Consider the following 8,179-nt stretch of genomic DNA (forward strand, 5'->3'; position numbering starts at 1 on the left):
AATGTTGACTCTTCTGTAATTTCCTAAAATTATACTGTTTTCCTACAGACAGCTCAACTTTCCTTGATATGTAACACTTTAGGAAAATACTGCCTTGTAAAATAAACATGCTTTTTTTTCTTTTATACCAGAACAAATCTGCTATTTTGGAGTGTAGGGTAATGGCCTCCCACTCGACCCCAAAACAGAAACTCACGTTTGCAAAGTGTGAAACATTTATGCACCAGCTCTTTCCAACGTGCTAGGAAATAGTGTATGCCTATTACCACATTAAACCTTTACAAGACCTCATGAGGTGCAGATAAATTGTACCATCCACAGTATCTACTCATGGTCACCACTCACAACTCCCAGAACTCTGGCCACATTGGGTTTATAGCAAATAAAACTTGATATCCCCCCACCAAATAGCATTTATTTCACACGCAGTTCCAGCCTTTCCGTTCGGCTTACACATGCCATGTCAGGCAGTGTTGGCTGCAGTTCTGACTGAAGATTGGGCATCAAGGGAGGCTGCTGCCCTGCAGAGCCTTGGGGTTGCCTGGTCACCAAGGCTGAGGGGCCGGGCCCCAGTGTGGCAAGTCCATACTCAGAAAAGAACAGCTTCAGGGGTTGGCTTCTATTGAACAACCTTCCTAGGAACTGCTAAATAAAGTCATTATTTATCAGTAATCAAATCCTTGTTAATATTGATTATAGCTCAATGGCTACCTTAAGCTTTCTATGTGTAATCTCCACAGCAACCCTATGAGGGAGATTACAGCAGCCACGTTTCACAGATCAGGAAAAGAGCTCAAGAAGTCCACATCTTTGCCCAGCGTGGCACAGCTTGTACAGGAATGGCAGCCAGTGTCTGAACCCGGTCACTCTGGCTCTAGAGTCCGCACTCTTGGCCATTGTCTGCATTGCTCCATCCCCCTAACCCAGCAGACACCTTCCCACCGACTAGTGCCTCATGTATCGCAGTGCACCTGGTCCCTACACAGTGGAGGAGAAACACTGACAGGCTTCAATCTTTGTGCCCTCCTTTGTCCTCCATACAGTAGCCCCACCCCCCACCCCAGGCCTTGTTTCTGCAAATATCTCTACACTCTGATGAGGCCATTGCTTCTTTCATGTTTAATCACCTCTTGACTAGCATTCAAGACTAGTTCTGCCTTCCCTAAAGCTAACTGATCTTTTCAAGTGATTCCTGCAGACAGCGCATCTCATCTGCGTGTGCACTCTACTGTTTTAACTCTCTACCTAACTGTATTGCTACGTCCTGGAAGGCATCTCATTGTAGCCTCTTACAAATGCTGACTGCACACACTTTTATTCTGCAATAAACTTTAATTTAGCATCTCATCCTCATTACAATTCAATCACTGGGAATTGGTAAAGCCCTTAACCCTTACTGTCCCACCCCAGTTCTGCGCTGAAGGGAGTAAGAAGGATCTCAGGACTCGGCCTCCCTGCGATAGAGTTTAGAGAGGGGCAGTTAGAGGTCAGATGGAATTCTTCAGGAATCGGATATATGGGAAATTTATGGAAATAAAGTAAAAAGCAAGGCAAAAGCAAATGTGCCAAGATTAATAGTGTTTTTGTTGTAAATTTTCTACTTTTCTAAAATGAAGATATATTACTTTTACAATCAGAAACAACCCAGTAAGTTCTTTTGAAGATGTCAAGTCCTAGGACAGTGAGTACCTGTGGAGCCCAATGTTGCTGGATCCATGCATGGAAGTGAGTCGAGGCCGTGGCCATAGCTGCTCATGTACCCGCTGGAAGAGACTAGCAGCTGGGCTGGGAGTGTGTGTCCTGAAGCTAATGGGCCTCCACGGAGGAGTGGCCCCTTTCATGGCTGGAGAGTTCATGGGCCAGGTGGGTCGGAGAAAGGGGTAAGGCTTCTCCTCCTGTCTTCCTCAGTCCCCAGCCTGAAGCTGTGTGTGACTCTGGAGATCGGAGATGAGAAAGCTTGGGATCCGGGGGGACCATCCTGGCACTGTATGACACCTAGCTGGTCACCTGTTGTCAAACCCCAGATGATTTCTCCCAGGACAAAGATGATGACAAAATACACAGCATCGTGGATCAGCAGAACACCACAATGTGTGAACAGGGACCTGCAGTTTACAAAGCATTTTCCCAGATGGCAGCTTAACTGCTAGACGCATCAACTCTGTGTGGTGGACAGGGCAGGGATATTGGCGAGTTTCTTGTGAAGCAGCCAACAGTTAACTCTAAAGGTCACACAGCAGGAATTAGCAAGGTCAGAGCCCCAGATTTCTGATTCCAAACCCAGCCTTGCTGCTCTGCCACTTGCGGAGCCCCTGCAGTCAAACCCTGCCCTGTTTTGCAACCCATTTTCTCTTCGCTCCACAGCTGAGGCTGAGAGGGCATCCCTTGCATCAAGGGAACTACAGCTCAGCCCTCGGGTATCGCCTGAGGTTGCCCTTAGTGCCACATCACTGTGCGCCAGCCTGGCTTGACCTAGATCTGAGTCTGATCCGGAGAACAGGCACTAGCTCATGCTCAAGCGTGGCCGTTGGGCCTAAGAACTCATCTTGGGAATTGGCCTCGGGTTGGCTTTTTTTTTTTTTTTTTTTTTTTGAGACGGAGTCTTGATCCGTTGCCCAGGCTGCAGTGCAGTGGCACGATCTCGGCTCACCACAACCTCCAACTCTCAGGTTCAAGTGATTCTCCTGCCTCAGCCTCCCGAGTAGCTGGGACTACAGGTATGCACCACCACGCCCAGTTAATTTTTGTGTTTTTAGTAGAGACGGGTTTCATTATGTTGGCCAGGCTGGTCTCGACCTCCTGACCTTGCGATCCACCTGCTTCGGCCTCCCGAAGTACTGGGATTACAGACGTGAGCCACCACGCCTGCCAGGTTGGCTCTTTAAGAAGCCGCTTCTCCTGTCCCCCTCGCTCCTACCTCCATTGTGATTGGGACCTTCGATACTGATTGCTTCCCTCACCTATTGCATGTCCTCAGTAGCATCTGCTTTGGACTCACCTCCCGGGCCAGTCTACTTCAGGTGACTGTGTAGATCCTGAATGATTACTCAGCCATGAGCCTCTCATATCTGCCTCAACCAGGGCTCTGTGCAGTAAACAAAGGAGTACATTTCAGCCCTCATGTTTAGAATCTGCCTGTGTGAACTGCAATACCAAAATTCACAGAGCAAATATAAGCACACCCATTTATCTGCAGAAGGACCTGGAAAAGCCATCCTGGTCTATGAGCGTCACCACGCTAAGCAGTCAGACAGGACTCCGGAGCTCTCAGGAGGAGCCGGGAGGCCATGCAGTGCCAGGAGGGGAGGTTCACCGGGGTCCAGGTGTGAGTTGCACAGGGGATTCACAGAGCCTGTTTTCCCTAAGAATTAGAATGAGGCGATTCTAGCCTGATTTAGAGGCTGCCCTGATGTGGGGAGCACACCAGGCATTTGGGCTTCCTGAGGAAACCAAATGAGGGTTCCTCGGGAAACTCAGACACCTGGATGAACATGGGGCACACAGTGGAGATCTCTGATGAGTCCCCAACAGGCCGGTGGAAGATCAGCCCGTCCAACTAGAAGTCACTGAGGTCCCTTCACATCACTGGGGGACCAAAGAGGTCAGTCCTATCCTGAAAGGATTTCTGCCTCCCCTTCATCATTTCCAAGGGCCACAGGCAGTGAATTCCTAGAGCTATCCAGTGCCTTCTGAGTCAATCAGGGAGTCACCTCGGCCCACATTATGCCACTTAGAGAGGGGCTGAGGGGTCACGGAGAGGCCAGCAGTGGTGAGTATAAAGGGAGGCAGTTACCTGGAAACCCCATCTCAGGTGGAGATGAGGCAGGGTGGTATGGGGGTGGGTGCTATGGGCATCCTGGAGGAGGATGGGCTGACTCATCTAGAGAGAAGAGGCTGGACCGGGCGCGGTGGCTCACGCCTGTAATCCCAGCAGTTTGGGAGGCCGAGGCGGGTGGATCACGAGGTCAGGAGATCAAGACCATCCTGGCCAACATGGTGAAACCCCACCTCTACTAAAAATACAAAATTAGCCAGGTGTGGTGGCATGCACCTGTAGTCCCAGCTACTCAGGAGGCTGAGGCAGGAGAATTGCTTTAACCCAGGAAGTGGAGGTTGCAGTGAGCTGAGATCATGCCACTGTACTCCAGCCTGGGTGACAGAGTGAGACTCTGTCTTTGAAAGAAAAAAAAAGAGGCTGGATTGGGCAAACCATCAGTCCCCAAGTTTGCTAGAGGCTCAGACATGGCCCCTAAGACTACTAGGACCCAATGCTGACCTTTGAGATGGTCAGCACAGGGATCTGAGGGAACAGATGTCAGGAATGGGGGACTACAGCTTCTCTCATAAGTGCCTCAAGGTGAGCCCAGCGTGGTGGCTCATCCCCGTAATCTCAGAACTTTGGGAGGTTGAAGCAGGAGGATCACTTGAGCCTGGGAGCTTGAGACAAAGCCTGGACAACAACATGAGACCACCTCCTTACAAAAATAAAAATAAACTAGCTAAGCGCCCACACCTGTAGTCCCAGCTACTTGGGAGGATGAAGTGGAAGGATCTCTTGAGCCTGGGAGGTGAAGGTTGCAGTGAGCCATGATTGCGCTGTTACACTCTAGTGTATGTGACAGAGTGAGACCTTGTCTCAAAGAAAAATCAAAACAAAACTTCAAATGTGAAGCTGAGGTCCCCTCAGAGCCCCAGGCCTGTTAGGCTGGACCCAACCGAGCCCCACCCAGCAGCTTAACAGCAGATCCTGCCAGGCTCTAGAGCCGGCTACCCCCCTGGCTGAGGCAGAAGGCAGATGGCAGGCCCTGCACTTAGGGTCAAGCTCAGGAAAAGACTGAGTGTGTGAGCGCGTGTGGGCGCGTGTGTACCATGTCCCATCTTGCCTATCCTGTTGCCCCCAGAGCCAGAGGCTTGTTCATTCATCAGGCATGTATGCATTGAACAAGGTACTAATGACATCTACCCCCTGACCCTGCAAAACCATTCCTAAGTTTATACCTGACAAATGGACACCTACGTCCACCAAAAGACAGAAGCAAAAATGCTGACAGGCCAGTACTGGAAACAACTGAATTCTCCCTAACAACAGAACAGATGAACTATGGCGCAGCCAGTCAGCGGATGCTCTTCAGCAATGAGGATGAACAGAATGGATGAGTCACACAGACACACCACTGAGTGAAAGAAGCCACTTCCCCAGGGGGACTTGATGTATCACTCAATTGGTACCAAATTCCAAACAGGCACAACCATCTACACTAGTAGTCAGGGTCGTGGTTCACCTGGGGGGTGTGGTGCGACGGAGGAATCCAGGGGACCTCTGGGTGCTGGTGACACCGGTGTGTTCACACTGCGAGTTAATCTAGTAGTACACATATGGTTTGTGAATATTCTGTTCATCAAAAGTTTACTCGAAAAAGATAGTGACTTAAAGGACAGCAACACAGACTCTGTCTCACCAAGTGCCTGGCATATGCTCGACACTCAGTAACTATTGACTGTGCCAGGGAAGACATAGGAGTGAGCCAGACACAGTCCTGCCCTCAGGAAGAATGGAGATGGGAAAACTCGCTTCCTTGGCACAGGTGTGGTGTGTCCCTGGAGCAGGTGGACAGGTGTCAAACTGCCGTTTTCCTTGGGGTAAGCTTCAGAGAGGACCCAGGATGTGGTGTGAGGAGATTGGTGAAAGATGGCCATGGATTGCCCTGAGAGAGGAGGCCCCTGGGATGGGGCCTTTGATCAGCTGGGGACACCCACTGGGAGCTCAGACTCCCCCCCAACCCCCCAACCGGGGGCCTGGCGTCTGCCCCGCCTCCAGAAGATGGAGCCGCAGGAGGCCTTTCCTGCAGCTCTGGGCAAGTCCCAGCCATCTGACTCTGGAGCTGCATCTTTGGAAAAACACTTTCAGCAAGCAGAGCTGAGTGGAAATACGCTGCTTCTAGAAGGATCCCCAAAGCTCTGAATGATTTATTCACTGCAGTGTTCATTGATGGAGGCCCCTGTGGGCTTTCTTTTTCCACAAGTAATATGTGACCTTTGTAAAGCATTTTCCCACATGTTGCTGGGACCTTTGCTGCAGATGAAACATCATTTTTATGGTCTGTATTTTTCAGAGGCCCAGTGCCTTGTTTGGCTCACACAGGGGCCATGATGGGGCTGTGCCTCGCTCTTCCTAACGGGCCACACTGCCCCTCCTGGAGAGCTGGGTGAGTTTCCATCCCCCTGATGGCAGGAAGAAGGGGCAGATGGAGGGGCACCAGGGGCCCTTCCAAGCACCGCCGCCTCCACGCCGCTGGCTAGGGTGTGAAGGCCAAGTTGCCCCACCCTCTCCCACAAACATGCCTCCTGCAGAGCTCCGTGGAATAAAGCAGGACAATCGTGAATCAGAGCAACGTTAGCGCTGTAACTTCTGGGTTCCGTAAGGTCAGAACTGACTGGGTACAGGATGGGCCTGTCACCTGCAGGTGACTCCCCACTGATGGGCTCAGCTCAGGCTGTTGCCTCTCCTTCCCTGTCTACTTTCTCAGGGGAGAGGACAGTGACACCTACTCCATGAAGCCCTTCCCCTGCTGATTGAGTCCTCCCTGCCCTGAGCCACCGTGTCAGCCCTGCCGATTCAGCCTCGCCTTCCTTGTGCCTGGCCAGATGCTGAGCAGGGCCTGTCCCCACTCTGGGCAGACTTCCCTGGGCACACAGCACTTGAGAATGTAGCTGCCCCTGGTGGCTGCAGAGCTCCCTGCTGGCCACAGACTGCTTCCTGTCCTCTGCTTTCTGGAACACTCACCCCAGAGTCTCCCTCCCACTCCTTCCCAGCCCCTGGGGCCAAGACTGGTGTCTGTGTTTGGGTGGGAGAAGCTGGCACCCTGAACTCTTGAGGTCACCTGGATGCTAGAATTCACTGACTCCAACATTCTAAGCTGCTGCTCAATTTCTGCAGGGATCTGCTCTGATTTCTGTGGAGTGGTAACTTGCAAAGAACTTTTCTTGCTATTCCTTTGCTGGGTAAAGAAATGAAAGATTAGATCAGAAGCAAGATGGAGGAGTCCAAATTTTTAAAATAGAAAGGAAAAGTTTTACACAGGTTCAGGTCCCTCCCGTGCCCTCAGCAGGCACACCCTCCACGTCACAATGTCTCACGCTGTGTTGTCTGTGCAGGGTGTCACCTCTGTCCCCTCCAGAGGGGAGACCATGTCCGACCTACTCCCTGCTTGTCCCCATTGCAAACGACAGCGTCCGGCATATACTTGGCACTCAGGAGATTACTGAACTAATAGGCCCTGACTGTGGGCCCGAATTCACCAGAGTGGCTGCGGATGCTGCAGTGAGCAGCCGGGAGCACCGGCCTCAGCGGGGAGCACCGGCCTCCCCAACACACATTTTTTTTTTTAAACAGAGTAGGGAGTGGCCAGTCATTTGCTCAAGGATTCCCCGGTCCTCACTCTGGGGATGTGACCACACCTGCATAACCCCAGGGGTCAGCTTCTTTTAGTATGTCACACACTTCAGGGGCTGGGAAAGCAGCTGCAAGAGGACACGCGAGACATGCGGCCCAGGAGAAGCCCTCCAAGGTGGGCGTCCTCCCAGACAACCAGAACCCCCTGCAGGGCACCCTCATCTGGCAGAATCAGCCCTTTCCCATTTGCAGGCCCTTCTCAGCGCCTCTGACTCCCCCACACATAGCACAGATTACAAACTGGCCCCTGACAGTGCACTCTAGCGGGCCTCTCTCACAAGTTCTGTGGGCCGCGTTTCAGGGAAAGCGGACTGTGGATTCCTGCTGCCCTTGGATGGCCCCTGCGCAGCCACACCTCTGAGTGGGCACTGAGCGAGCATGGGGAGCCGCTCCCTGGGAATCTAGGGAGGAGCTTTTAAACACCCTTCCACGCAGCCGTTCTGTGGGAATACGTGCTTTCCCGTCAGGGCTTTTACTGTTCATTCCAGGTAAATTGGAAGTCGCACACCCCAAGCTCCAAATACAACTCATTAGCTGGCAGGTCTCTGAAGCCAGTTTCTTCTGAGGAAAATGGAGATAATAGCAGCTACCCTCCCGGGTGACTGGGGAGAATAAAGTGGCTGTGCATAGTAGTGTTTGTAGCTGGTGGCTTCATTATAGCCCTTCATTATCGCTTATAAAAGGGGTGTCCAGGCCATTTACACACAGATAGGCCAGGTGGGGTGT

The sequence above is a fragment of the Theropithecus gelada genome, chromosome 2 (assembly GCF_003255815.1).
Source record: "Theropithecus gelada isolate Dixy chromosome 2, Tgel_1.0, whole genome shotgun sequence".
NCBI classification, from domain to species: Eukaryota; Metazoa; Chordata; class Mammalia; order Primates; family Cercopithecidae; genus Theropithecus; species Theropithecus gelada.